The sequence below is a fragment of the Ambystoma mexicanum genome, chromosome 8 (assembly GCF_040938575.1).
Source record: "Ambystoma mexicanum isolate Mex_15411 chromosome 8, UKY_AmexF1_1, whole genome shotgun sequence".
In the NCBI taxonomy this organism is placed as follows: Eukaryota; Metazoa; Chordata; class Amphibia; order Caudata; family Ambystomatidae; genus Ambystoma; species Ambystoma mexicanum.
In genome coordinates this window covers 1,619,203,828-1,619,231,440 of record NC_090929.1, presented here as the reverse complement: position 1 = coordinate 1,619,231,440, position 27,613 = coordinate 1,619,203,828, and the positions used below count along the sequence as shown (strand labels likewise).

Genomic DNA, 27,613 nt, shown 5'->3' with positions numbered 1-27,613 from the left:
CATATGCCTGAAGTTGATTGATTATTGGCGATAATCTTAAAAGCGATGACAAGCCACACACGTTCTATATTGCTACATGAATACATTTTTAGTTTGAACAGCTATAAATAAACTATCATATCATATAAGGGATGCCATTTTACGTTTTAACAGATTCTCGCATTCCAAGTTTTCAAAGAGTCCTCGATTCGCTGTTAGTATTTCACTGCCATCCAGAGGCTTTTTATCGCAGTGCTGTTGGATATTTAATAGCACTTTGCTGCCACCTACAGGCTGTTCGTTTTCTTGCTCGCGTTCAAGATGTTATTGATTTAATATGAGTTTGTTGCGATTTATAATTTCGAAAGCTTGTATATATTTCTCTGCGACTTAAATGATCTTTTATAAGCTTTCTCAATTGTCAGAGTGAGAGAAATCGCCGCGGATGGAGTTTCACAGAAGGGCAGGGCTTTTCACCCATTCTGTGTTGTATTTGATGGCGGTTCAGTCATGCATGTGTTTTAATCTGCTCAGGCGGCAGTCATGTGCTTTCGCTTGCCGGGGAGGCGGTCGTGCGTTTCATTCTGCTAATTACACAGTCATGCGCTTTACCTTCTGAGGAGGCGGCCGTGTGTTTCTGTGTCTACGCAAGGCTCATAGGTTTGTTTTTTCACCCGCTGAGGAGTATGATATGATATGATATCTCATTTGTAACGCTTCTGTACACATGTGTTTCTAGGTGCGACCAAGGGAGACCTGGGTAGATACAACGAGTATTCACCAACAGCCATGGGTGCAACTAGGCTAAGATTACAGGGCAGGGCCAGGGCTTTAAGTGGGCTTGGGCCAGCCGGGGCCCAGCCCGGGCAGACTCAGAAATCTCATTTTGAGGCAGGGCCCTGCCAGGGCTCACTAATCTCCCCTGGCAGCCCCAGCCACAACATGACAAGAATTATTTTCTAAAGCCTGAAGCTCTCGCTCGTGTGTGAGAGCTTCAGGCTTCAGGAAAAAATGCCTTTCATCCACAATGGAGGCGCCGCACCTCTGAGGCATCCCTTCAAGCAAGAGATGCCTGTGGGCCAGCGTCACCATTATGGAGAGAAAAGAGAGGCCGCTGGAAGCAGAGGCCTTGTTTTCTAAATCCTGAAGCTCCTGAGAAATTTGCTGGAGTTTCAGTCTTTAGGAAAAAGGCTGCAGCTTCCAGCGGCCTCACCCTTTCAGCCTTAATGGAGACACTGCTCCTCCGCAGCTGGCGAGGGGCAGCGCCACCATTAAAGGAATGGTTCGCCCAAAAAATTTTATAGCAAAAAAAGATGGGCAAAAATAAAAAAAATAGATTGCCACTTTTTTTTTTAAGTCCCTATGTAAAATTTTGAGCACTTGAAGCTCACAATTTACAAAAGCAAGCACATGGGGGCATCCATTTTGTGAAATGGATGCCCGCCTGTGCTCGCTGTTGCTTTTGCGGCACTAATGAAGGAAAATCCAGCCAGCTGTAGTAAACAAAAGCTACCACTGGGTGGCTTTTCCTTCATTGGTGCCGGGACTCGGAGGACGCGGACCGGAGACTACAGGCAGAAAAGCTGCAGCTGCATCTCGGTAAGTGCTATTTATTTTTTTAAAAATAAGCACTAGCTGCATTTTTTTTTCTATGTTTTCCGGGCTGGAGGAGCCCGCAAAACTTAGAGATAAAACCGCAGCTTTAAAAACGTTGTATTTATGTTTGCGGTAGCTTTTGAAGCTACCGCAAGCATAAATACAACGTTATTCTGTTTGAAAATGCTGCGGTTTTGAAACACAACCGCGTTGTGTTTCTGCCTGCCTTGGCTATCACTTTGGGTCTCCGGTGCTCCCCTGGGGGAGCCACGGCAGGCAGAAACACAACGCGATTGTGGTTCAAAAACGCTGCGGTTTTTCTTTCTAAGCTTCTCAGGCTCCTCCGAGCCGGAGGAGCTTGAGAAATTTAGAAAAAAAAAACGCAGCGTTTTCAAACAGAATAACGTTGTATTTATGTTTGCGGTAGCTTTAAAAGCTACCGCAAACATAAATACAACGTTTTTAAATCTGCAGTTTTATTTCTAAGTTTTCCGGGCTCCTCCAGCCCGGAAAACTTAGAACAAAAACTGCAGCTAGTGCTTATTTAAAAAAAAAAAAAATAGCACTTACCGAGATGCAGCTGCAGCTTTTCTGCCTGTAGTCTCCGGTCCGCGTCCTCCGAGTCCCGGCACCAATGAAGGAAAAGCCACCCAGTGGTAGCTTTTGTTTACTACAGCTGGCTGGCTTTTCCTTCATTAGTGCCGCAAAAGCAAAAGCGAGCACAGGCGGGCATCCATTTCACAAAATGGATGCCCCCATGTGCTTGCTTTTGTACATTTTGAGCTTCAATTGCTCAAAATTTTACATAGGGACTTTAAAAAAAAGTGCCAATCTATTTTTTTTTTATATTGCCCATCTTTTTTAGCAATAAACATTTTTGGGCGAACCATTCCTTTAAGGCTGAATAGGCGAGGCGCTGTTCCCTCCAGGCAAGCCTATAGAAAATAAATGCAGAGATCAGCAGTGGGGTGCCTGTAGCCCATTGAAAATAAATGCAGAGATCAGCAGTGGCGGTGCCTGTGGCCTAATGAGCCATCAGGTGACCCCCCTGCCATTAGGCCACGCCCCCTTGGTGAGCCCCGGCTCATTTTGCAGTGCCACTGAAGGCACTGGGCAGGGCTAACCCTTTAAATGTTGGGGGAGCTGCTAACTTCAGACTGTGGGGCGGGGCAAGTTTTCTAGTGCAGCTTCAATGTTACAAGCAGTTAACTCTCTCCTTCGCATCTGAAACCATACACTTACGGATTACTGTGAGAATGAGGTGTCTCCTGTCCCCCCGCCCTTGTAATCTCTCCCCTGACATGCAAATACTAACACCCCATCATGATTTCAATTGCCTAAAAATGTATGCATACGAATGCAGGTGCTAACAATGAAATGCTTTACATTAGTAATTGCCCGTCCTTTGTTACTGTGCTACTGCACACACCGTGTATCCTCTGTGCACTGTCCTGCCTGCTGACATCCATGTAGGTCAGCCAGGTCAAGTCGACATAACCCACATTTTTGGGGGAGCCCCAATCTGCCCAATGGTCGCTCCGCCACTGCCTACAGCCCTCATGAGACAACATTTGTTCCTCTGTGGTAATGGGCAGTCATGTGCTTGCATTAGCTGAGGGTAGTGATGTTGCTAGAATGTGGCTGGGCTAGGACCACAGGGCTGCACAAAGGCTTACCACACTTTGACTTAGTTCCCCCCAAACCAGTACTCCCAGTTCAGAACTGAATTAGGCTGGGTCCGTAAAGCAACGTCATGTCTTGGAGCTCAGATGCTCAACTCTGGATCAAGGTGTTCTAGGTATGAGACGCAGCGTGACATAACCACGCAATTTAACACGACTGTTGAACAAAAGCTGCATAATTAACAGGTAATGAATGAAACGCCCTTATAGCCACTGGCACTGCTCTCTCCAGTCTTCAATACGATCATGCTTCAGCCCGTCTGCACCATTACAGAAGGGGACCACTCATATGCAAATCAGTTTTGGCTCTGCCACCAGAGGGAGTATTTCAGCCGAAACTGCTCAGCCACCTCTTCTCTGCACAGGGGCCCAAGCAACCAGGGCATGTTTCGGCCCTGTAGGGGTCTCATCATTGAGGTATAGCGTGATTCCCTTTGTGCAGCAATCAATGGACCCATGCTGGGCATTCCTTCTTTATTCCGCCCTGTTGTGCCTCATCAGTGAGGTATAAATTGATTCCCTATGCACAGCAAGCAAGGGACCCAGACTGGGCATTCCTTCTTTATTCGGCCCTGTTGTGCCTCATCAGTGAGGTATAGATTGATTCCCTATGCAAAGCCCGAGAGCCCCAGACTGGGCATTCCTTCTTTATTCGGCCCTGTTGTGCCTCATCAGTGAGGTATAGATTGATTCCCTATGCACAGCAAGCAAGGGACCCAGACTGGGCATTCCTTCTTTATTCGGCCCTGTTGTGCCTCATCAGTGAGGTATAGATTGATTCCCTATGCACAGCAAGCAAGGGACCCAGACTGGGCATTCCTTCTTTATTCGGCCCTGTTGTGCCTCATCAGTGAGGTATAAATTGATTCCCTATGCACAGCAAGCAAGGGACCCAGACTGGGCATTCCTTCTTGTTTTTTTAAAATGTTGGTGATGAGACAAAGGCGACCATTTTGTGAAATGACATTCAAGCGGCATTGATCAAGGGCACTTCAGGCATCCGTGTGTACAGTGAGGTTGGCACTCCTGGCTTGCCTACTGGCTGGCATCACCGCTATTCAAACTTTGTGTAATGTCATAGCTTTCTTGCCCAGCTTCAGGAGATTAGACACCGCAATACACCTCTCTGTGCATCTACTATTCCAGGTAAGCAGCAACCGGGCAGCAAGATGGCTCCAGGCTGTCGAGCAAACAATCCATGGTTTTCTCTCAGTCCCTTTCACACTCGCAAGGTGCTGTCCTAGCTCCCATTTACAAGGTTCTGTCCTAGCTTCCACTTCCAAGGTGCTGTCCTAGCTTCCACTTCCAAGGTGCTGTCCTAGCTTCCACTTTCAAGGTGCTGTCCTAGCTTCCACTCACAAGGTGCTGTCAGGGCCGATGCAAGAAATGTTGCCACCCTAGGTAAACTGTCAGATTGGCGCCCCCCACCACAATCTTTCCAGGTCCTAACCGTTCTCAACCAACCGTACCATTTTGTTACTGATTGTTGCAACCCATTACATTACCTTCACCTAACACATATCTCACGTCTTCCGCTGTGTATGGATTCCAATACACTTGCTTCACAATAAACTGAAAGAGCACTAGCATGCCGCGGGTACACAAAAACTGCTCTTCCGAACCCCCGTGAAGACCTGCTCTCAAATCTTGACTGTAACTCTCCCTCTGTCCTCATTCTTCTCAATCTCTCTTCTGCCTTCTATATGGTAAACCACAACATCCTGTTCACCCGTCTCTGTGATACCCTGGGCATCACAGATCAGGCCCTGGCGTGGCTCACCTCCTTTCTCTCTGACCGGCCCTCCCAGGTGGAACTTGGGTCTTTCTCTCCTCTATTACTCTCTCTACTTGTGGTGTCCCCCAGGGATCTAACCTATCCCCTGGTTTTTCAATATCTACATGGCTCTTCCTTTACCTCTAACTTTCAGTGTTATGCGGATGACACGCAGCTCTCTTTCAGGCTACCCTCAGCCTCCTCCTCTTCCTCGCTCATTCATGACTGTCTAGCTGCAGGTCAGTCTTGGTTTGCTAACAATCTTTGCCTGAATGCCAGTAAGTCAGAGATCGTACTCATTGGGGCCCCTGCTACCACTTTCCCACTCTCACACTGGATGACCTCCCTAGGCCCTGTGCCCTCACCTACCAATGAGGCAAAAAATCGAGGCAAAAAATCTAGGGGTCATCTCCCCTTCCCCTCTCACATCTCAGACATCTCCAAATAGTCCCAATACCAACTGCACCTCCTGCAAGGTATTCTGCCTTTTCTCACTTCCGCCCCCAGAGACTCACCACCTCGCAAGCCCTGGTTCTCTCTAGACTGGACTATTGCAACAGTCTCTTTCTCAATCTTCCTACCTCTACTCTCTGTCTTCTACAACTCATCCAGAACAGAACCGCAAGACTTATTCTTGGCCTCAAGCCCAGGGACCGCCTCTCTCCAGTGCTCAAATACCTCCACTGGCTCCCCGTGGCTGCAAGGATCAAGTTCAAGACCCTCTGCATAATCCACAAGGCTTTCTGGGCCGAGGCTCGCACTATCTAGAACACTCTCTTCCTAAGTACTCTCCCTCTAGAGTCCTACACCCGTCGTCCTCCAACTCTCTGCGGGTGAAACACTTTCACAAAAAGATAATTGGGGGTATATCTCTGTCCTCTGCAGGTGCCTCCCTCTGGAACAGCCTCCCTACCTCTCTCTGTCTTGAGCCGGAGCACCTTAAGTTTCGGAAACTCCTCAAGACCTTCCTCTTCTCTTCCTCATCCTCTCTCCCTCTCCCCTGCTAACCTCCATTCTTTTTCCCTCCACCCCCCTTCTCCTTCTCCTCCCTAACTCTGTTCTGTTTTGCTGACTGGTTGCCTGGTTCACCTACAGAGCCTTACAGGTTCCAGTGTCCCCTGCCAGTCTTTTGCACTTGCCTCCGGGCAGATCACGCTCATGAGCGGGGCAACCTCTCTGCACTTAACCCAGGGCCTTGCTGGACTGGACTCATTTATTCCCCCCAGAGCCCCCTTCCTTGCACCTCTGTTTGTATGCATGCATGACCTAAATGTACCAGGACTAGTTTGTCTTTCCTGTTGGTTACATGTAATTATAACAAATCCAAAATAACTGATACCATAAGAACGAATTCCCAAATAACAAATTCCTTTATCATTGTTTTTGGGGGGGTTCTGCCCAACCACTATCCCCCTCCCAACCCCTTTTTACGTTTTTTTTCTGAATTCAATATTTTGGAATTCATTATTTTACGTTTTTTATCATGGTATTAGTAATTTTGGTATTCATGATAATCACTGCATGCCGTCCTGTCCCCGCCCCCCCTTCTGTGTCCCTTCTCCCTAGCTTGGTCGCTACTGTACCACTTCATGCACCTGCACTAGGTGAAATGCTGCCAGGGCGAGTATGCTAGTTTTTCTGTCAATCACTCGGAAACTTCAAGGCCTAAGAGTGATTACTGTATTTCCTTGTTCCCTTCCCACCTTGAAGCACTTTGAAGCACTCCACCTGTGTATACGCGCTGTATAAATGAACAATAAAATAAATAAATTAGTGTCATGATGTTCCCTTGAATAGGTTACCTTGCACTCCAGTACTACAGGAAGTGTGAAGAGCCGGCACTCCTCACCGCCCCCAACTGCCCTTTTTATTTTTTAAGCAACAACTGTATTTCAAAGTGACCTACTTGAGCAGAGCTGTGACTGAGCAGTAATGAACTGCACTTACTCAAAACATCTTTTGCCATTGGTGCAGACTGACTGATGGGGCCGAGGGCTGACTCAGATGACCTTGGCCGATATGGGGCTATTGGCTTGAGGAAAGCAAGCTCAACGACATCCCAGGAGTGGATGCGTTTTGGGCAGGAAGTGGGTGGGAATGGCTGGCCATAGGGATTAGCATGGCTTTAGGTAGTCAATGGACTGCTAGCTCAAATGGGCACAAGTGTCTGACCAAGGCAAATGGGGCAACTCAGCCTGCCCATGTTCCTCGCATTTGATGTAATCACTAAAACAATATCAGAGAATCAGGAAGACTCCGCGACCTGCAGGGACACTGGAATTGCTTGAAATCCAGGGTCTCAGTAAACAACCTGTATTTATTCCACGTGGGGCATTCCGTGAATTTCTTGCCTCCAGCTCCCCTGGATGCATTGAAAAGCTATATTCCGAATCCCCAAATGGGTAGCGTGGGGGACTGGCTACATTATTCGAGAACCTGGCTCTGTCAAGAACAAGTGTTGTCCCTAGGAAGGACATGGCAGCCATGTTATTGATTGACCTTGGAAGGTTGAAAGGTGGAGTCGGTCCTGCTTGCATTAGTGCCATTGAATGCAAGGGTTTATACTGCACATAGGCGGGGCATCTAGAGCAGGCGTGTTAACAACATCAGTTAAGTTAATGCATAATATATTGCACGCACGCACCTCTGCCTACACTCCGTGCTATTTTCCACTGTTATAGTCAGTGCATTTAGATTAGGGGTACAAATGGGCGTGCAACCCAAACTATGTTTTAAAGGTGTTTGCAGGGGACACACTGACTTTCGTGTAGTGGAGGGTGAAAGAGAACCAGGGCACAGTGTCAGTCTCCTAGTGTTGCATGCGCAGTACAGCAGAGCACACATGTTAACGCAGGTACCAGTTCCTGCTAGGGTAATTTGAAGGAAGCAGGGTCGATCCTATCAAGGCAAGGCGGTATACAATTAGTGTGGAGTCCTTAGCTGCATGACGTCAGACTGTTCTCAGCACAGGCTCCAATACAGACAGGGCCCAGCCCCAGGGCTGCTCTCACAGCACAGCAGGGGCTGCAGCATCCAGGATGGGTGGCCTACGCAACAGCTACTTGCTGGCCTGGCGCATGGGCGCTGCACCGCAAAAAGCTGCTGCCAGCCTACAGCCAAGGTGCGCAGGCCACCATGTCTGATGGACAGTTCAGATGGTGGACTTTCAAGTTAACAGGATCAGGGCAGGGGTCACCCAGGCTGCACAGTGCACTGCACCATTCCCTGATAGACTCACACCATGGCCATCACGACGATCGGTCGAGACTCGAGGGTGCACCACGTATGGTGCTTCCTTCATTGCCTGCCACATGGAGTACAAATGCGCAGGCACCGAACCGTGCCAGCGCTGCCACGCCCATGTCACTTGGGACCCTGACCCAACCACAACCTTCACGGCGTGGTGGCGCCGCCTGGTCTGCTGCTGCCAGCCTCAACCTGCCGACAGTCAGGGCCGGTAGTATCACAGGCAAGGCAGATAGTATTATACGATTTGCAATTAGTGTGGAGGTGTTAAAGCAGCATTTTGCCACTCTAACATTTCCACATATAGGCAAACACCTAACCTTGCCTAGTGATAGCATCGGCCCTGGGTGCTGTCCACTCACAAGGCGCTGTCCTAGCTTCCACTCACAAGGCGCTGTCCTTGTTTCCACTCACAAGGCGCTGTCCTAGCTTCCACTCACAAGGCACTGTCCTAGCTTCCACTCACAAGGCGCTGTCCTAGCTTCCACTCACAAGGCACTGTCCTAGCTTCCACTCACAAGGCGCTGTCCTAGCTTCCACTCACAAGGCGCTGTCCTTGTTTCCACTCACAAGGTGCTGTCCTTGCTTCCACTCACAAGGCGCTGTCCTAGCTTCCACTCACAAGGCCCTGTCCTAGTTTCCACTCACAAGGTGCTGTCCTTGCTTCCACTCACAAGGTGCTGTCCTTGCTTCCACTCACAAGGTGCTGTCCTAGCTTCCACTCACAAGGCGCTGTCCTAGCTTCCACTCACAAGGTGCTGTCCTTGCTTCCACTCACAAGGTGCTGTCCTAGCTTCCACTCACAAGGCACTATCCTAGCTTCCACTCACAAGGTGCTGTCCTTGCTTCCACTCACAAGGTGCTGTCCTTGCTTCCACTCACAAGGCGCGGTCCTAACTTCCATTTACAAGGTGCTGTCCTAGCTCCCACTCACAAGGCGCTGTCCTATCTTCCACTCACAAGGTGCTGTCCTAGCTTCCACTCACAAGGCGCTGTCCTAGCTTCCTCTCACAAGGTGCTGTCCTAGCTTCCACTCAAACGGTGCTGTCCTAACTTCCACTCACAAGGTGCTGTACACTCACAAGGCGCTGTCCTAGCTTCCACTGACAAGGCGCTGTCCTAGCTTCCACTCACAAGGCGTTGTACACTCACAAGGCGCTGTCCTAGCTTCCACCCACAAGGCGCTATCGTAGCCTCCACTCTCAAGGCGCTGTCCTAGCTTCCACTCTCAAGGCGCTGTCCTAGCTTCCACTCACAAGGCGCTGTCCTAGCTTCCACTCACAAGGCGTTGTACACTCACAAGGCGCTGTCCTAGCTTCCACTCACAAGGCGTTGTACACTCACAAGGCGCTGTCCTAGCTTCCACTCACAAGGCGCTATCGTAGCTTCCACTCACAAGGCGCTGTCCTAGCTTCCACTCACAAGGCGTTGTACACTCACAAGGCGCTGTCCTAGCTTCCACTCACAAGGCGTTGTACACTCACAAGGCGCTGTCCTAGCTTCCACTCACAAGGAGTTGTACACTCACAAGGCGCTGTCCTAGCTTCCACTCACAAGGCGCTATCGTAGCTTCCACTCTCAAGGCGCTGTCCTAGCTTCCACTCACAAGGCGCTGTCCTAACTTTTTATTCCATCCATATGAATGGTCTCCTGACTCTTTCCTCTCGCTATGATCGGACTGGGGTGAAAACTAGGCACAGATACCAAAACGATATTTATTTATTTTGGCATTTGTAGAGTGTGCCTAACCCTGAGCCATCCGGGGCACCGCATCTGCAAATAGCCACTCCCGCCTTTTTGCAAGTTCCTCCTGTTACCTTTTTGGAGAATTTGTTTTAATTTGTATCTTTATAAAGCACACAGAAGCAGTGGTCAGAAATACTACGCGCGCAGTGCACTATGTCAAGAAATAGACCCACCTTGGCTGGTTACACTTGCCTTTGGGTGTTGTCCTATAGGCCAGTCCAAGTCTGCTTGCCGAGTAGGGTCTAGTTTTACCATGGTCGTGTGCAGAACTCCAGAACCCTCACCTCCAGTGCTCGGGCTGCAGTGTCCCAATCGCTACCACGTATGGGTGTTAAACCCTTCCTGGTTTTGATCAAAGTTCCAGTGCTGGGTTTTCCCCCCAGGCAGCCATGGTTTACTCCGCCCATATGAAGCCATACCCTTTTCAGCTGCCTGCAGTGCTGGTCATTGGGCCGGCTCTCGGCGGATCTGAGATCCGGCACCAGATATGGAGCCGGATCTCGGGATCAGGCCAGACTCAGCCGCCCAAGACCATGAACCACGCTGAAAAACTTAAAAAAAAAAAAACGCCAGTGATGGCAGCATTGCCTTTAACCGCGGCTTTGGCACTGGTGTGTAATGCACAATGCTCGCTACATGTACAACTGATTCCTTTCAGCGAGTGAGCACACCCAGCAGAACACCTTTAATATTCTTCACTGGTGCCTTCCAGAAAACGAACAGGTTTTACAGGAAGCCTAGCAGTCGGCTAGTTTCCCAAACATGAGCTCTATCCACTGAGGAGGAAGTGACGTGTTTCGCCTCCAAGAAGGCAGCCATGTGTTGTCTCCAACTAGAGGGCAGCTCTGCTACTCCACCTGCTGAGGGGCAGTTCTGTATTTGCCCTGTTGTTGGGCAGTTCTATGGGTTCACTATTTGGAGGAGGGTCGATGTGTGGGGCCGTCTACTGTTTTTGACTCCTGGTGGGTTTTAGTGGGGGGCAGTGGTTTGCTTTACTGGCTTTGATGTTTGTTGAGAGGAAAGCCATGTTTTTTTTTTTACCCCTGATGGTACACTGTTGTATTTGTTCTCCCCATGAGATGTTATTTGTGTGCAGGAGAGGGTGTCGGGTGTTTGATTCGGGGCTCAGTGTGCAGTGATCATTTGCGTTCCTTTCCTGTTGTTCTGGTGGCAGTGCTGCGGGGCAGCCTTAGCTCTGCCCACAGTGCCATGTCAGACAGGGTACCTGGAGCTGCCCCTACCTTCTCCTCGCGGCCTCCCATTCATTTGTTGATTTTGTGTTCAATGCATGGGCATAATTTTAGGGGTGACAGGGGTGTTTGTCCCCCTCAACTTTCATGGCACACCATTTTGTCCCCATTCATTTGGCTGGGTCACCTTTTCTTCAGATGTCATGTCCCCCCCCAAAAAAAATTCAGCAAAGTTACTCCACTGGTTCAATGCCTCAAGGCCCTTGGGCTGGGTCATCTTGCTGGGCCATTCTCACCCCTTCACCGTCAGACTGAGCAGCACAGTACTCGAGAATGCATCTGCAAGTGTTAACAGCTGCATTCAGCCACACGGCCCTGATCTACCTTATGTGTAAATGTTCTCCCTTTCTTTCAAATGTAACAAGATGATCTCTTTTTTCTTTTCCTTTTTTTTCTCTTTTTCTTTTTTCTTTCCCCTTTATTCTTTTTTCGAGTTTTTTTTCTTTTCAGAATAATTTTACTGATATTATTCAGATATTGTTTTGAGTATACATGTGTGTGAGGTCTGTGTTATTGGATGTGTCACTATATCGGGAAGTATGCTTTTTCTCTCCTTTTTCTGATTTGTTGTTAGTTTTGACTAGTTTGTATGATTATGACGGTTAAGCGTCCTGCAATGTATTAGATTGTTATGCTATAGATGTGTTAAAAGTCATCATTTTGTTTCTCTCTTCTATATGGATGAAACACAATAAATGTAGCAGTTCATCGCCTCTACTGCTATGTAGAAGTATGTTTTTTTTAAAATCAGGGTTGTCACCTTATTAAAGGTAAAGTGACAGCCTGTTTCCCCCCTCACATTTGACAGTCCGCCTTGTAAAATAGCACAGATGCATTCCTAATGTTTTAACCCACCTTTGTTCCTGCAGTGAGTGCCTTTGGAAGCTCTGTGTTCTCCGTTGACCTATTTTCTCCTCTGAAAGTGACGCGACCTTGTTTTGCCCAAATATGTTTCTATAACTTCTTATATGTTGTCAGGTTCAGTTATGAGGCCTGGTTGTTTCACAGAAAAGTCAAACACATCCTTTGGTGGGAAAGGAGACCCCATGGGGGATGGGTCGCCAAATGATGTTGCAACCTGTCCCCGAGTTATGGCAATCGTGTCTACCCAATGTGCACTGAGTGTTTGGGTGTGCATCTTGGTAAGCTTGCAATGTGTCAAATTCATACACTCAGATTCTGGCAGGTTCATAAATTCCCTCATCCATAATCTCAAAGGAGAGTTGTGACGTTGCCTGTTAGTGGTGGTGCGCCACCTCGAGGCCAATGAAAAAATGAGTAAGGATGGGCCACGCTGAATGTTTCGCCCTGGGACACCCCGAAACCCAGTGCAGCCCTGTTTGCGTGCTTTCACCTGGTGAGGGGGCATGTGTAAATCCCTTCTGATGGAGAAGTCATCAGTTGTGTGTTTTCATCTACTTAGAGGGCAGATATGTGTTTCACTTGACGGGGGGATGGTCATATGTGTTTTCACCTGCCTCGTAGGTGGATATGTGGTTTCACCTGCAGAGGGCACTGCAGTGTACTCATGAGGAATTCGACCATCCACACGATGGGCGTGCGCTCGTCTGTGCTTTTTTGAAATGTTTAATTAAATGGAATGATGGTAGATCAACCTCAGGAAAATGTGTGGGGCTAATCCACACACAATTTCCTATTCTCACACTATGGCAAAAGGATAGACCTGTGTATGTGGCGTGGACACAACCTATAGGCGCAGTCTGCCCTGTCATATATATTTGCAATGTGACAGCCAGGAGTACACAATATTATCTCCAGGAAGGGGGAGGGCCAACCTTCCCCCTGCCATGTTCAGCCTGATTAACTGACAAAGGCTGCATGGAAGCGCCCTGCTCTTTTATTGGGCCCTGAAGCTGGCAGCAGGGATGTATGTGATTTATTCAAAAATATTTAATCTAATGGAGATTTCACCAAATACATTTCACTGAAAAATTAAATCTATTTTTTACTTTTTCTACTTTTTTTATAATGCAGGTGAGACCCCCGCACAGTCCCCTTCATCCCTACCCACCCTCACCCCACACCCCACCTATTATTCTTATTTTCATTTTTTTAATTTATTCTGTGCATATGGTAAATTAACCTTGCGCACAACGTTAAAACCATAAAACTATAAATTAAAATAACAATTGAAAGCATACAATTATATGCAATTCCACACAATTAGAAGAGACACATTCTAACCATTATAAGTAGGCACAAAACAAAAGGAAACACCTATGCACTTAATTTATGTTTTATGTTTTCCCAAACGTGATACGCCCCCTCAGTAAGAACAAGAGCTTCCACTCCATACAAAAAACTCTAAAATTGATCAGACCAAATATCACGATAAGGCGCATACCGCTTATCATACATAGATTACATTACACATATACTATTATACATTACACATATACCATTTCCCCTACCATTTTCGATAACAAAGGAGGCAGGAAACCCAACAACCTTTCATATGCAACTGTGTCAACCTGAAGCCAGCTCCTGCCTCTCAGTATCAAGGGCAGTGAACTGTCATGTTTGGGTCTGCTGTTTACAGTAGGCCACCCTGCTAGGGGGACCCCGTTCATGAGGAACGAGAATGTGGTTTGCAGGAGCCAGAGAGTCTGCTCTCACCACAGCTTCAAGGGTGACCTAGCGCTTCAACAGGCACCACACAGAGAGGATCATTAACCACCAGAGAGACTCTTTGATCAACAACAGACAGGAAAATGGATGAGGCTTAGTATCAAAAGGGAGTGTGACTGGAGCTCTTTCTGTTGAAAGAAGGATTCTGCCATTTTAGTTCTGGGGCACAACTTTCCTGCTTTCACCCCTTTACCTTTCCTGTTGCAAAGCACTCTGGTTATGACCTCCCCAAATACACGAGATTGTTGGTAGGGACATGAGGGTAGGTTCATTGAAGTATGCTCAGCCTATACCAATCACAGTGACCCACTTGGCTTTAAAAGAGGGCTGAGCCCCTCTTTTGACAGATCACCTGAAGACTTCAAAAGAAGTCAGTAAGAAGAAAATCAACCTTGGACCCTGACTGAAGGTACTATCTGCCTTACATCTTCCACCAGTGAAGGAAGGCCAGGATATTCAAAGAGGGAAGCAAGATCCCTCCCCTAAATATGTCCTAGCAAACTGGGGGCAATCCAGATGTCAGAATACCCTCCAGCTGCCCCAATACCGGTACCCAGCTGCACGCAGCGTGCCCTGCTAGGCTTTGCAGCAATCTTCTTAGGTAGGAAGTGCCAGAAGGTCTCTGAAACTACAACCAAGGGCAAGGCAGCTGCTTGCAACACACTCCACAGCTTTGGACTGTATGACTTAAACCTCAGCATCTACTGACGTTCACCTTAAAGGACATTTTTGAGCCAGTTGACTTCCTTGAGCTGCAACTGATTGCAAAGCTGACCATTGTCAAGCTGCAGTCACTAAAAGACATCCGAGATGTCTTGACCAGTGCTTCAGACCCACCAAACAGCACTGAGACAATTCCTGACCCCGAGCCGTCATATAGACCAGCCTGCAGCAGCCTGTCCAGCTTCCCTCGCTGAACGGTCTTGCCGCCTGATATCCGCAGCTGACTCTCATCTCAAACTCTGACAAAGAAGCCTGCAAAGTGCGCTGAAGCTGACTCGACCCTGTCGCGCACCCAGACACAAGGTGCATTGTGGTTCTGTCCTCCTGGTCCTTCCCTGAAGGCCCCACAAGATATATTAAGAGCCATTGTTTCTTTGTGCTGAAGCCAAGAAACCTTAAACTGTTGTGGTTATTAACCATACCGACGGCTCGCCGGTCAGTATACCGAGTGTAGCCCTTTTCCTTGTTTGAAACTGTCTGTCTTCTGCATTCCTTTACAGGTTGGGTTGTATTTCGTAGTGTTGTTTGACTGTTGTGATATGAATATTGTAGATATTTTTGATACAACCTTGACTGGACAGTGCCTTTTATCATTGTGTAGCAATAGTATTTTTACGTTGTTGCAACTAACCAACAAACTGCAACATTTTGGAGATAAGCCTGCTGTTCCATCCACGTTACCAAAATTGGACAAGGAGGTTTATCATTTGATTATTATTCCTTTCTGTTCATATCTGTTCTGGTGTACTTAGGTGTGGGGCTGAGTGATGGTTTAGAAACCGATATTCACCCCTGGACCACTGGTACCCCGGAAGTTGATTTGTCACAGTACTGTTTATGAAGATCAGTTATGTGTTTGCATCTGCTGACATGTCAGGTAGGTGGTTTCAATTCCTACTATCAATGTTTTGTTCTCCCCTAATGGGGGCCAGGTGTTGTTGCATTTGAAGTCAGTCTGTCAGCAGCACTCGGATGGTTGATGTTGAGTGAGTGCTCTGAGAGTGTCCGTTGGGACCGGAGCTGGCATGCCCGGGGAGGCCCGGTGGGTTTGCCCCCTTGCTTAGTAAACTTAAAGAGTAACAGGAACCTGATATGTATTGCAAGAATGTAGATATGTGAACCCATATTTGTTTAACTACTACAGACTTTTTGCAACATGGGCGCAGTTGTGCGTTGTTATTGCTAAGGGGGAAGTCTGTATTTTCACCTGCTGAACTGCTAGCTGTGCCTTTGAATGCAGAAGTACACGTTTTCCCCTGTGGTGTGTTTTTGACCGCTGTGTGTTCCCACTTGCTTGTGGCAGTTTTGCGTTTTCGCCTTCAGAGTAGACGGGGTGTGGATTTCTACCCGCATACAGGGCATTCGTGTGCTTTTCGTCTGCCCCTGGGGCTCTTGTCTCATTTGTTCCACTGTGGCAGCAGGTGTGTGTGTTCATTTGCCAGTGAATGTTTTGGGGGTCTTTTTCGCCAAAGTGCAAACTGCATGGAGTGAACACTTAGGTTTGCACTTATGTGCGATGCGGTCCTCTACGTGCAATTTCTGTTATTTGCATTACGAGGTGCAATAAATTAATGTAATTTCAGATAGCAGGACGTGAAAGGTGGGTGACACACACATTTTGCCAGCATTCCTGCTTCGCCTGTTAGAAACTTTAAATTCTCCCGGACCAGTAAAAGACGCTAAAAATCTACTCGCTTGGAGATTAGAAAATTACCCACAATGTGTTTTCACCAGTAGAGGAAGCAGTTGTGCTTTTTCATCTTCTGTTGGGGCAGGCGTGTACGTTTTGCCACTGAGGGGGGGCAGTTGCATATTTTCTCCTGTAGAGGAAGCAGTTGTGCTGTTTCATCTTCTGTTGGGGCATGCGTGGACGTTTTGCCACTGAGGGGGGCAGTTGCATATTTTCTCCTTTAGAGGGGGCAGTTGTGTTTTTTCATCTTCTGTTGGGGCAGGCGTGTACCTTTTGCCACTGAGGGGGGCAGTTGCATATTTTCTCCTTTAGAGGGGGCAGTTGTGTTTTTTCATCTTCTGTTGGGGCAGGCGTGTACCTTTTGCCACTGAGGGGGGCAGTTGCATATTTTCGCCTGTAGAGGAAGCAGTTGTGCTTTTTCATCTCCTGTTGGGGCAGGCGTGTAAGTTTTGCCACTGAGGGGGGGGCAGTTGCATATTTTCCCCTGTAGAGGAGACAGTTGTGCTTTTTCATCTGCTGTTGGGGCAGGTGTGTAGTTTTTGCCACTGAGGGGGGCAGTTGCATATTTTCTCCTGTAGAGGGGCAGTTGTGTTTTTTCATCTTCTGTTGGGGCAGGCGTGTACATTTTGCCACTGAGGGGGGCAGTTGCATATTTTCTCCTGTAGAGGGGGCAGTTGTGGTTTTTCATCTTCTGTTGGGGCAGGCGTGTACATTTTGCCACTGAGGGGGGCAGTTGCATATTTTCGCCTGTAGAGAAAGCAGTTGTGCTTTTTCATCTCCTGTTGGGGCAGGCGTGTACTTTTTGCCACTGAGGGGGGCAGTTGCATATTTTCTCCTGTAGAGGAGGCAGTTGTGCTTTTTCATCTCCTGTTGGGGCAGGCGTGTACATTTTGCCACTGAGGGGGGCAGTTGCATATTTTCTCCTGTAGAGGGGGCAGTTGTGGTTTTTCATCTTCTGTTGGGGCAGGCGTGTACATTTTGCCACTGAGGGGGGAAGTTGCATATTTTCTCATGTAGAGGGGGCAGTTGTGCTTTTTCATCTCCTGTTGGGGCAGGCATGTACATTTTGCCACTGAGGGGGGCAGTTGCATATTTTCGCCTGTAGAGGAAGCAGTTGTGCTTTTTCATCTCCTGTTGGGGCAGGCGTGTAGGTTTTGCCACTGAGGGGGGCAGTTGCATATTTTCTCCTGTAGAGGGGGCAGTTGTGGTTTTTCATCTTCTGTTGGGGCAGGTGTGTACTTTTTGTCACTGAGGGGGGCAGTTGCATATTTTCGCCTGTAGAGGAAGCAGTTGTGCTTTTTCATCTCCTGTTGGGGCAGGCGTGTAGGTTTTGCCACTGAGGGGGGCAGTTGCATATTTTCTCCTGTAGAGGAGGCAGTTGTGCTTTTTCATTTCCTGTTGGGGCAGGTGTGTACTTTTTGTCACTGAGGGGGGCAGTTGCATATTTTCGCCTGTAGACGAAGCAGTTGTGCTTTTCCATCTCCTGTTGGGGCAGGCGTGTAGGTTTTGCCACTGAGGGGGGCAGTTGCATATTTTCTCCTGTAGAGGGGGCAGTTGTGGTTTTTCATCTTCTGTTGGGGCAGGCGTGTACTTTTTGTCACTGAGGGGGGCAGTTGCATATTTTCGCCTGCAGAGGAGGCAGTTGTGCTTTTTCATCTCCTGTTGGGGCAGGCGTGTAGGTTTTGCCACTGAGGGGGGCAGATGCATATTTTCTCCTGCAGAGGGAGCAGCCATCGCTGAGAGGCAATCACACTTTTATGAGGATTCTTTTTATCAAGATGTATTCCATGTTCTGGTTCTAGCGCTGCGTTATGTTTAAGCCGTGTTTTAGGCCCCATCTAGGACACATATGGAGGTGCTTGAGGCATGATCTCCACGCCTTTCGCCTCTAGCCCAAACCAGGGGATAAGTCCTAAAAAAAAAGTGGGGGACTCATTAACATACCAATTGAATGTGGTTTTACCAGAAGAAGTTAGCATTTTAAGGTGTCCTCTGAAAAAAATAGGGGGACTAGAAGCGGAGGGACTCCGTCCGCCCACGTGTGCTCTCGACTTGAGCACTGGCCCAAACCCAAGGTGAAACGGGAAACCGGGGTGATGATTGAACTGTGCAGTACGTGAACAGAGTTTGGTGGCCTCAGCATGGCTCCCGATAGCCCTGCCATGCTTACCTGGGCATTCGTTCGTAGCCACTGGCAAAACCACCATAGCAAACGCAGCACTTCCGGAGAGTGACCTCTTTTGTGCTTTATTGGAGAGGCTTCTATGGCTCAGGTCTTTCCACTCTGCCCTGCTGACTGGCCTTTGCCACCAGGCCAGACACTTCATCTCCCCCCTCACCCTCCCTGCAGACCAGCTGGCAAAGAGAACATTAGGGCAACCTGCAAGAAAAAATTTACCAACCTGAGTGGGCCACACGGGTGTCCTTGAACAGTTGCGATGATCGTCCTGGTGACCATCAAACAGGTCATTTCAAGCAACGAAAGAGCACAATGGGGCACCTTTTCATTGCTCTCGGGAGCCCTCTATTGAACACACTGACACACTGCAGCCAGTGGAGTATTTTTGCTGAAAATGTTGGGGGGGGATAAGACAACTGGAAGAAAGGAGCAGGTTGGAGGAAGGGCGAACGGTGGCTCTGAGGGAGTACAATAAACTACTATACCACAAGAGTCCATTGCGGACGCTCTGTTATAACTTTCATAAGACTGGTGGCATATCTTTAAAATTCAATTCTAAAGACACCCCAGTCTTTTGAAACATATAACACTACAGCTAGTCTTTAGAATTCACTGCATTGACAATAGTACATAAGCATCTGCCCCCACACCCCGACCTAAAGAAGGCCTGCAAGAAGCCTGAAGCGAGCTGGTGTTTGATCATTGCCACCTGGGCACTGACTCAAACAAACATGTAGACATAGTACAAATGTATGCCTGCAAGATTTCAAAATGGCACATTAGAATGTTTATTCTGATTTCATTAATTACTTGCAGCAGCCTGACTCATTAAAATTCAGGTATGTTTTCCTGTGTTCAAATGACCACAAGCAGTAGCGTACCAAGCGGGAGGTCAGACTGGGACATTTGTCAGTGGTATGCCACTCCAGTTCAGCACCTCAAAGAGGGTGCCCAACGGAAAAGGGGTCCAACTGGTAGGACAATGTGTGCCATGCAATTCCTGCTCAGCACGCTTATTTTCCTGGCAGCAGGCCCCCTATCCTTTCCGAACTGTACAGGTGTCAACTGCCAGGAAATGTTCCAAGGAGCACAGGCAAGTAGAGTGCCCTCACATTGCTCTGTGTCAACAGAGCATTACACTGTGAGCCACCAGTCACTGATGAGAGAGAGGGGGTGACTATTAGCAGGGACTTTTGTCCCTTTAGAAATGTGTATGGGAGGGAGTGATTAGAATTGAGAAGGGTGCATAATGTTGCATTTTTTATGAAATAATGACTATGGCTGTAAAACCCAAGGGGGATTTGTGAGGCTCACGTTAATCTGCCTGATGCTATTGTGACTTTGCATTCGGGATGGGGAGAATAACACTAAAGCCATACTTTTATTCCTCAACATATTTCTATGACAATGTGTAGTGTACAGTTAGTTTACTGTGAAAGGCTAGCTTATTATATAATGTGGTTTGCTTCCAAGGCATTGCCAGAAATAACAATTTAAGCACATGAAATGTAAAGCAAAACCTTAATAAATATCTATATCAACTATACCTGGGAAGATGTTCACAGTTGTTTAAATCAGTTTCACCATTTAACGAAATGTCTGATCCTGAGCAATTCATTTAATCACAATCGGAGTAATTATGAGTATGTCGGTCTGGTAACAACGGCGCTGGTAATCTACCGGCACCGTTGTTCCTGGACCGGCATACTCCGAGTTCTGCATGTCTGACCTGGCGACCGCACCGGCACTCGCTCGCAGACCTCGACGGATGCACCGGCACTGTTGCAGACAGTGCCGGTGCATCTGTCTTCCCTATGCCCATTCAGTCCAATGTGACTTGAATGGGAATGGGGAGTCATTTTTTCCGCCACCCAGCAATGGGGAATTACCGGGACCGCCGGGGCTGTAATGCCCCGGTAAGTTCCCATTGCCGGATGCCAGACAAAATAGGACTTCGGCGGCTGCCGTTCCGTTTTTACTGGCATGGCTACCGCCAGAGTCATAATGAGGCCCATTGTGTCTTATCTGAAGCTCTGTACGTGATTCTGATTAACTTCAAAGCTCATGTTAATATATCATGCTATTATAATAAAAAGCCTAATGACTATAGAGTTGCTCCAAATATAACAATAGTGCAATGTAGGCATTGTACACCACAAAGTTATTTGCCACTTGGCTTACTTATGGCAACTTATTCTAAAGTCACTTCCATGGTGCCTCCACGTATCAAAGTCTAATGGTGCTACCTGCATTGTCCTTTTCTGTGAAGTCACTACTGTTGGTGCAATCCATATGCAAATTAGGAGGTTTCCATGTATTTTGCCCCAGAGGGGCTGGTCAGAGCTCTAATAGATAGTTTCCTGCATCTGCAATGATCCTCCAGTTTTATATTTACTGGGCCTCATTACGACCCGGGCACTAATGGGTTAACGGCGCCGTAAAAGGCTGCGGCGCCGTTAACCCATTAGCGCCTGATTACGAGGTCCCTTTGTGGGACTCGACCTTAACGGCTGGTTTTACCAGCCGTTAAAGTAGGGACCCGCAAAGGGACCTTGGTGCTAAGTACGGTACCGCAATTTGCGGTACCGTACTTAGCGCCTTCCCCATTCCCATAGAGCCCTATGGGGCGAAAATGGGAATGGGGAAGGGCCATGGTTCAATGGGGAATTACCGCCCCGCCAACCTTGGAATGGGTTCGTAATTCCCCATTGAACCATGGCAGACCCGTTCCAACACCGGCACCAACCATGTTGCTAATAGCGCCATGGTTTAGCGCCGGTGTTGTAATGAGGGCCATTATGTGTAAAAATACCACCTGCCACTAATATTACTAAAAAAGTAGATTGGGGCAGGGTTGGGCGGTTTGGGGGTGTGAATGAAACTATTACACGCACTGCATTCCGTGGCTCACCTCACCCCTCACTCTTGCAATGCTGGATTCTCCCCTGACACCAAATGTGATTGTCCAAATGTGCCCCCTCACTAGAGTCACCCCGCAGCCCATCCCTCCAACAAATATACATGCAGCTGAGCTCAACTTGGCATTATGTAATGGTAGAGCGCGAGCCTGGCTGGGCACCTCAGCCAGGTGCAAGCTATCCCATTACATGATCAATAAATGCGGCGGCCAAATTGTGCCCCCCCCCCAGCCATCCCACCAAAAGATGGGGGACAAAAAGGTATGCAACAAAAGTTGGGGGGGCTGGCCTCTTCACCCCCCTATAATTACACCCATGACTGCAGCCTGGAAAATCTCCTGATACAATAGCTTGATGGCATAGACTCCATACGCATCCCCAAATATCAATCACCAGGAAGCCCATTCTTTATCAACCCTCTACTAACTAAGCAGATCACCCCGTCCATGTCCTGGGGTGAACCCCCTTGTAGTTGGGAGCAGGAGGACACAGGCCGAGTAACCGCCCTCGTTCTTAGCGGACCCTCTTTCTGCTTCAACAAGGCCTCATCACCCTCACAATGTCCCTTCACTCAAAACGTACACAAGACCTATAGGGACAGGCGGGGCTGAAGTTGCCAAACTACGTGCAAACGACACGCATATGCCGTTGACATGATATGATATGACATTTATAACGCACATATATACAAGTGTTTCAAAGCGCGAGCCTGCCATGGTTCTTGGCAAACAAAGGAACCCGAGGCCCCAGCAGGCACATCATGCGCCTTCATGTACACAGAGCGTGTTCCCTACAGATTGATTCAAATGCCACTGGGGTATTTACATTCTATGTAGGCAATTGCTTTACCTAAACATGTACGTAGCTCTACTATGAGCTTGAAAATTTAATTAATACATCTTCATAACTCACATATTGAATGAATCAAAATCAGGTGTATTAGAATCATGAATGGACTAGATAAATATACAACTACAAAAACATGAAAACACCTAAAAAGGTCCCGAAGGTCGTCATTATAATACGTATAACAAATAACAAACACACAGTCATTTGCTACGCAGACGAATTGATGACAAGAGGATGTTTCCATTGTGAACTATCCTTTGATGCTTCTAACCAACATCCCCATAAAAGGGCCATGGGACCCTCCTCTAGTCCTGATTTAAAGTGAACAAATGCGGGGGGGGGGCGGAGGGGGTGATAACTAATATACACGTCCCAGGCACTGCTTGGGCGGTCTGGAAGCTGGTTCGTGGACTGTCTCTCATTGTAGAACGTGATACGCTTTCAACCCAAAAAGCCCTGAGCCGCCTCGCATAGGTCCTCTAAACCAGCTCTGCTACTGGTGGAACAGCGGGAGAATCTGGTAGGAAGTCACCACTGTCGCCCCGTTGGACGGTGGCTCTCTGGCCCCACCTCAAGTGATGCAAATGGAGCTTGCCCCCACGAGAGCGAGCCAACCCCGCTCTGGTTGGTGGTATCGCCCTTTTTGAACTGCCAAGTAGAAGCTGTCTCATAGGCAATGGAGCAGGTTCTCACCTGTCCACCTCCACCCGACCCGTGCTGCTGTCATGTGCACGTGGCCGCTGGCTCCCACAGTAGCTTTGTGGTGATGTCGCGCATCCCTTGCTTGTATGAGCTGGCCCTCCACACATCAATGCTCTTATCTCAGGGCTATGGTAGTGCATCTACTCTTCTGGATCCAACCACTACTAGTGGGCGCCCATGGAAGGGTCCCGAGCTAGGTGCCTCTAGCTCGCCCAATAAAGCTTCCTCTTCTGAGACCACTCAGCTTCTGTGTCACACTGGCTGCTCTGACATTCCTCTCTCCGGAGAGTGGAGGCCTGAACACTTCTGTGTTCTCATCTGGGCAAGGGGGGCCAGTCCACCCCATGTCCTAGACAGTGGAGCCTTTATTGTGCAGCTGTGCGGCCCATCCCCGTAAACCCAGAGGGGCCGCCGGAGGTAGCTACCCCCCAAAGGACCGGTCCAATTCCTCTCCTTTCTTTCCTCTCCCCAATCGTCTTCCTCCAACTGTTTCACCGAACTGTTACAGAATGCCATCTGGTGATGGTGGGATAGCCTGAGCCTTTTTTATTTAAGTTACATGAAATAATGTGGGTAATTCTGTTCCTGAAAAGGTGGTGGGGCTAACCAGTCCCCTATAGCACATGCATGTTTTTTTTTCTGTTTCCTTACATTTATAGCACCTGCCGTGCGGTAGTTCTACGGTCACATGTGCCTTCCTGAAGCTGCTGGAAAACAAAGTTCCTGTAGGCATGGGGGGCTTTGTAACTTACCTCTGATTCACATTATAATAATTGGGTAACCTAAATTAGCCTGATGGCATGTAGATGTGTAAATAAAATCCATGCCTGGTTGTGTTATTGTGACTAACAAGGTCAAATATTTGTACAGCCACAACAATTTGATATTATGCAATTGTCAGCTCAGTGAGCAGGGCCCAGCTATGTCAAAGCAATGTTTGTTAGTGTCTGGCCTGACTGTCTCCATGGCCAGGATGCTGTCTTTGTGATTTTCCCCAAGGAAGGGACACTCCTTTTTCCAGGGTACAGGAACTCTCATCCGGAGATCTCCTGGAAGTTGGTGCTTCAAAGACAGCGCTGATATAGCAAAGCCACACTCACACCCAGTTGATGACCCGAGTCCCTTTGAAGTCACTAGGCATGGGAAGAAGGTAGAGTTAGAGTAGCCGGAAGGGAAAGGTGGGCTTAGAGAAGGGTTCCACCATTGCGGTTTCAGTTAGGGCTCTCTACCACTTCCTGTCTTCCCCATTCCCTTTTAGATCTATTGCAGCAAGCTTGTTTTGGACGAATCATCAATGCCATGTTGTCGTTAGAAGGAGAGCCCCCCCCTCATAGCTTAAATCATCTTAGGCCACTGAAGGCAAGGAGAATGATTCTCTAAACCTCTGATGGAAGTACTGGCTACTTCAAAGTCCTCTGCCAGAGAGGAATACGAGGCAGAGGCACGCCCTGTCCCCTCGCCATCTCCAGAGAAGAGTGAAGGCGACCTGCACTGGAACCTGGGCCCTATTCACTGGAGGTGAGGAACTCGCTGTAGGTGCAGACCAACATCCTGGAGTGGAAGTTCAGAATTGAAGGACTGCCCTTGTCTTGGAGCCCCTGGGTTGGGACTCCCAGTATCCCAGAAGCCCAGAAGATCTTGGAATCCTGTTTCAATGCCTCAAAACATCTTCAAGATGGCTGGACAGTGCTCTGCACACTTTGTGTCACCACAGGACTTGCAGTGCTGATTTTGGCACTCCATGAACCTTCAAACTGGTCTCTGCATTTTGAGCGATACGGATGCCAGCTCTACTATTGTCTCAATCAAACCGATCATGGGCTTGAAGTCATGGGAGAAACAGATTTATCCTCCGACTTGACTTCTGGAAGCCATTGAATTACCCTACTCAAATGCCAACTCGACCCAGCAGAGCCATCGTCTCGCCGCTGACTTAATCCCTGCCCCGAACCTTTGGTAGTCATCGTCTCACGTTTTGAACGCTGACTTGACTCATCTAGTGCCCACATTCTTAAAACCGCTGCACCACTGACCGCCAGTCGAATTGCATCAACTCAAACATCTAGACAGCTAAAGTGCTGAGAAGCCCGGCTCTGTGCTGTTGAGCAGGAAATACAAGAGTTAAAGGTGTTGTGAAGAGGCTCTGTCCCCCTGGACCACCTTTTGGGATCATATTGACTTTTAAGCCCCCCATCCCTTCTCTATTTATTTATTCAAAGGTTTATCCTTTAACAGTGACTTTGTTGCAAGGCTGATGCCTGCCTAACGGAGCTAATTTACCCAGAGTGCCCCATCACAAAAATCTGCCTTGTCTGTGTTACTTTTGCAGGGGTGGGTTTTTCTAATGTTTTCTGATTGTGTGCATTTTATTGTTTGGTAAAAATCTAAGTTCTTATAGAAAGTGATTGGACATTCGATTTTGGAGTCACTGTACTGTTACTGTTTGAGCTGCTACTGCTGTGAGCTCTCACCGCCCTCTGCTGCCCCCGAAGATATAGCCTGACCTCAGTCTGTGCTACCACACAAGGTGGGAGGATACCTTTCAGCTGTTCCTGCTCTAGCTTTATGAGTGGCATCACAGCTGCTTCCGTCGTAGTGTGAGGGTGAGTAGGCGGTATCGACACTACTCATCCTGGTACTCTTGCAGAGCAGTAGTCATTTTGTCACAGGTACACATCATTCCGCTCCCACTTCTTTGGGGGAGGAACTTAGGGCTTCCCAGTGGGGAACGTTCCATCAGCCACCATCATAGGGAGGCTGAAGTAGAGCCTTATCATAACCATTGCCGTCTCAAAAGAAACAGCATACAGTACCTTGTTGTTTAAACGGAAAACGCCTTGTGCGTGTGTCTACTCTAACGACTGACCACAAAAAAACAAGGCTTAAATGAGCCAGGGGCTACTCCATGCAATGCCACATTTGAACTTTTAAGGTTAGTTCCTGAAGAGCAGAATTCTAAGATTAAATGGGGGCCCTTAGCCATCTCACTCAGCCCTCTCCACTGGGAATGTTGGGAACATCCAATGTTTACACCAGGCAGTGGTCCAATCAGTGGTCGAAGTGGGCGTGAGCGGTACCCCTCTTCTTTCTATACATTTATCTTGAAAATAAACCATTGCGGAATGGTTTGGTTTTAGAATAAAAGTGTAGAAAGAAGTTGAAACGTCCACTTCCATGCACTGCACTGAACATTCCCTCAAACAGAAGGTGTTTGGGGTTTGGATTGGGTGTGGGGGTGGGGGTGTGGTGATCAGATTTGTGGGGAACGGGCACAGGCCAGCATGGAACATAGTTGCACTACCTCTTTTTATACACTTTGACCACTGGGTGCAATGGTCCTCAGCTCTCTGTCCAGCTCCCCTCAAGTAGGGCGACCCGATTTAAAAAGCAAAACACAGGGCAACTAACATAAAAATAGGACTAACTTTTGAAAGTGGCTGTCAAGGCACTGCCCTTCAGTAGCATTTGGAGGAGAAGGGTGTTTGTTCAAAGAAACACATATTATAATTAATTTATCACAAACTAACACTATCTTAAGTTGTAAAATGCAGCATTTCTTCTGTGCAAGATTGTGCATTCCTGCCTGCCAGATATGAAGACCTACTAAAAAACTAGGACCACTGCAGTTTCCAATGGGAACATAATCCTGAGAAAGGGGGACAAAGCACCAAATACCGGGACAGTCCTGGCAAAACTGGGACGTCTGCTCACCCTACCTTCAAGTGCATCTAAACCATCTTATACAGAAATCCTCCCACCATAACCCCCCACCATCAACACCCTCCAAAGTGGTAACCTGTTAAGAGCCATAGTTCCCTGCGACTGGTTGGATCAGAAAACGCGGCGTTCTTTACACAAGAGACGCATCGTGAAAACATGTTGCAAGACATTTTACTCTGAAAGATCCACCTCCAGCGCCAAAAACCACATATTCAATTTAATTAGATGAGTGGTAAAATCCCGACATTAAAGTAACCGTTGCCAAGACAGGAACTACACCTCGAGAAGCAAGGCATCATAAGATTCAAATCACCTTGAAAACAGGACCAATGCGAGCAGCCCTCTTTACTCATTGAGGTGGACTCCCAAACAAGTCATGATACATACTATCAAATGACGCGACACTTGGAGTTAGGAACAGTTTTTGTAGAAATGATGTAACTTAGCCCTTATGAAAACCCGTGAGAGGTTGAAACACGTGTTGGCCTTTTTCTGTGTTAAATTAAAAGACATTTGTTATGGTCGTTTTTGTGTCAAATCAAAAGAAAACGGTCTCATTCTATTCTACACCAATTACGTACTGGAACAAAATTATGTTCATTGGAAAAATATTTTTGCGATTGAATTGAATATGTGGTTTCTGGCACTGGAGGTGGATATTTCAGAGTATAATTTAACATTTTAAGACTTTGGGGTTGAGTCATTTTTGATCCAGGGTGCTATCCTGCTTCCACACCACACTGTTCTAAAGTTAAAGGTTTGCTTAGAACATTAGGTGGCAGAAGCTCAGAATGAAGTGCAACCTACATTTCTAGTGTTGCAACGCATCTTTGAACTCAATGAGGACTTTGTAGGGCACTTTTGTTTTTGCATTTAAAATTGTAGACACAAACACACACACAACCGTCAC

At 47.8% G+C, this 27,613-nt stretch overlaps 1 protein-coding gene across 21 annotated transcripts in view; it reads left to right on the top strand.

Moving 5' to 3' along the window:
- ABLIM1 (actin binding LIM protein 1) overlaps nt 1-27,613 on the top strand; it is a 1,283,500-nt gene that overhangs the window by 794,640 nt on the left and 461,247 nt on the right. The gene's annotated exons all lie outside the window — the stretch shown is intronic.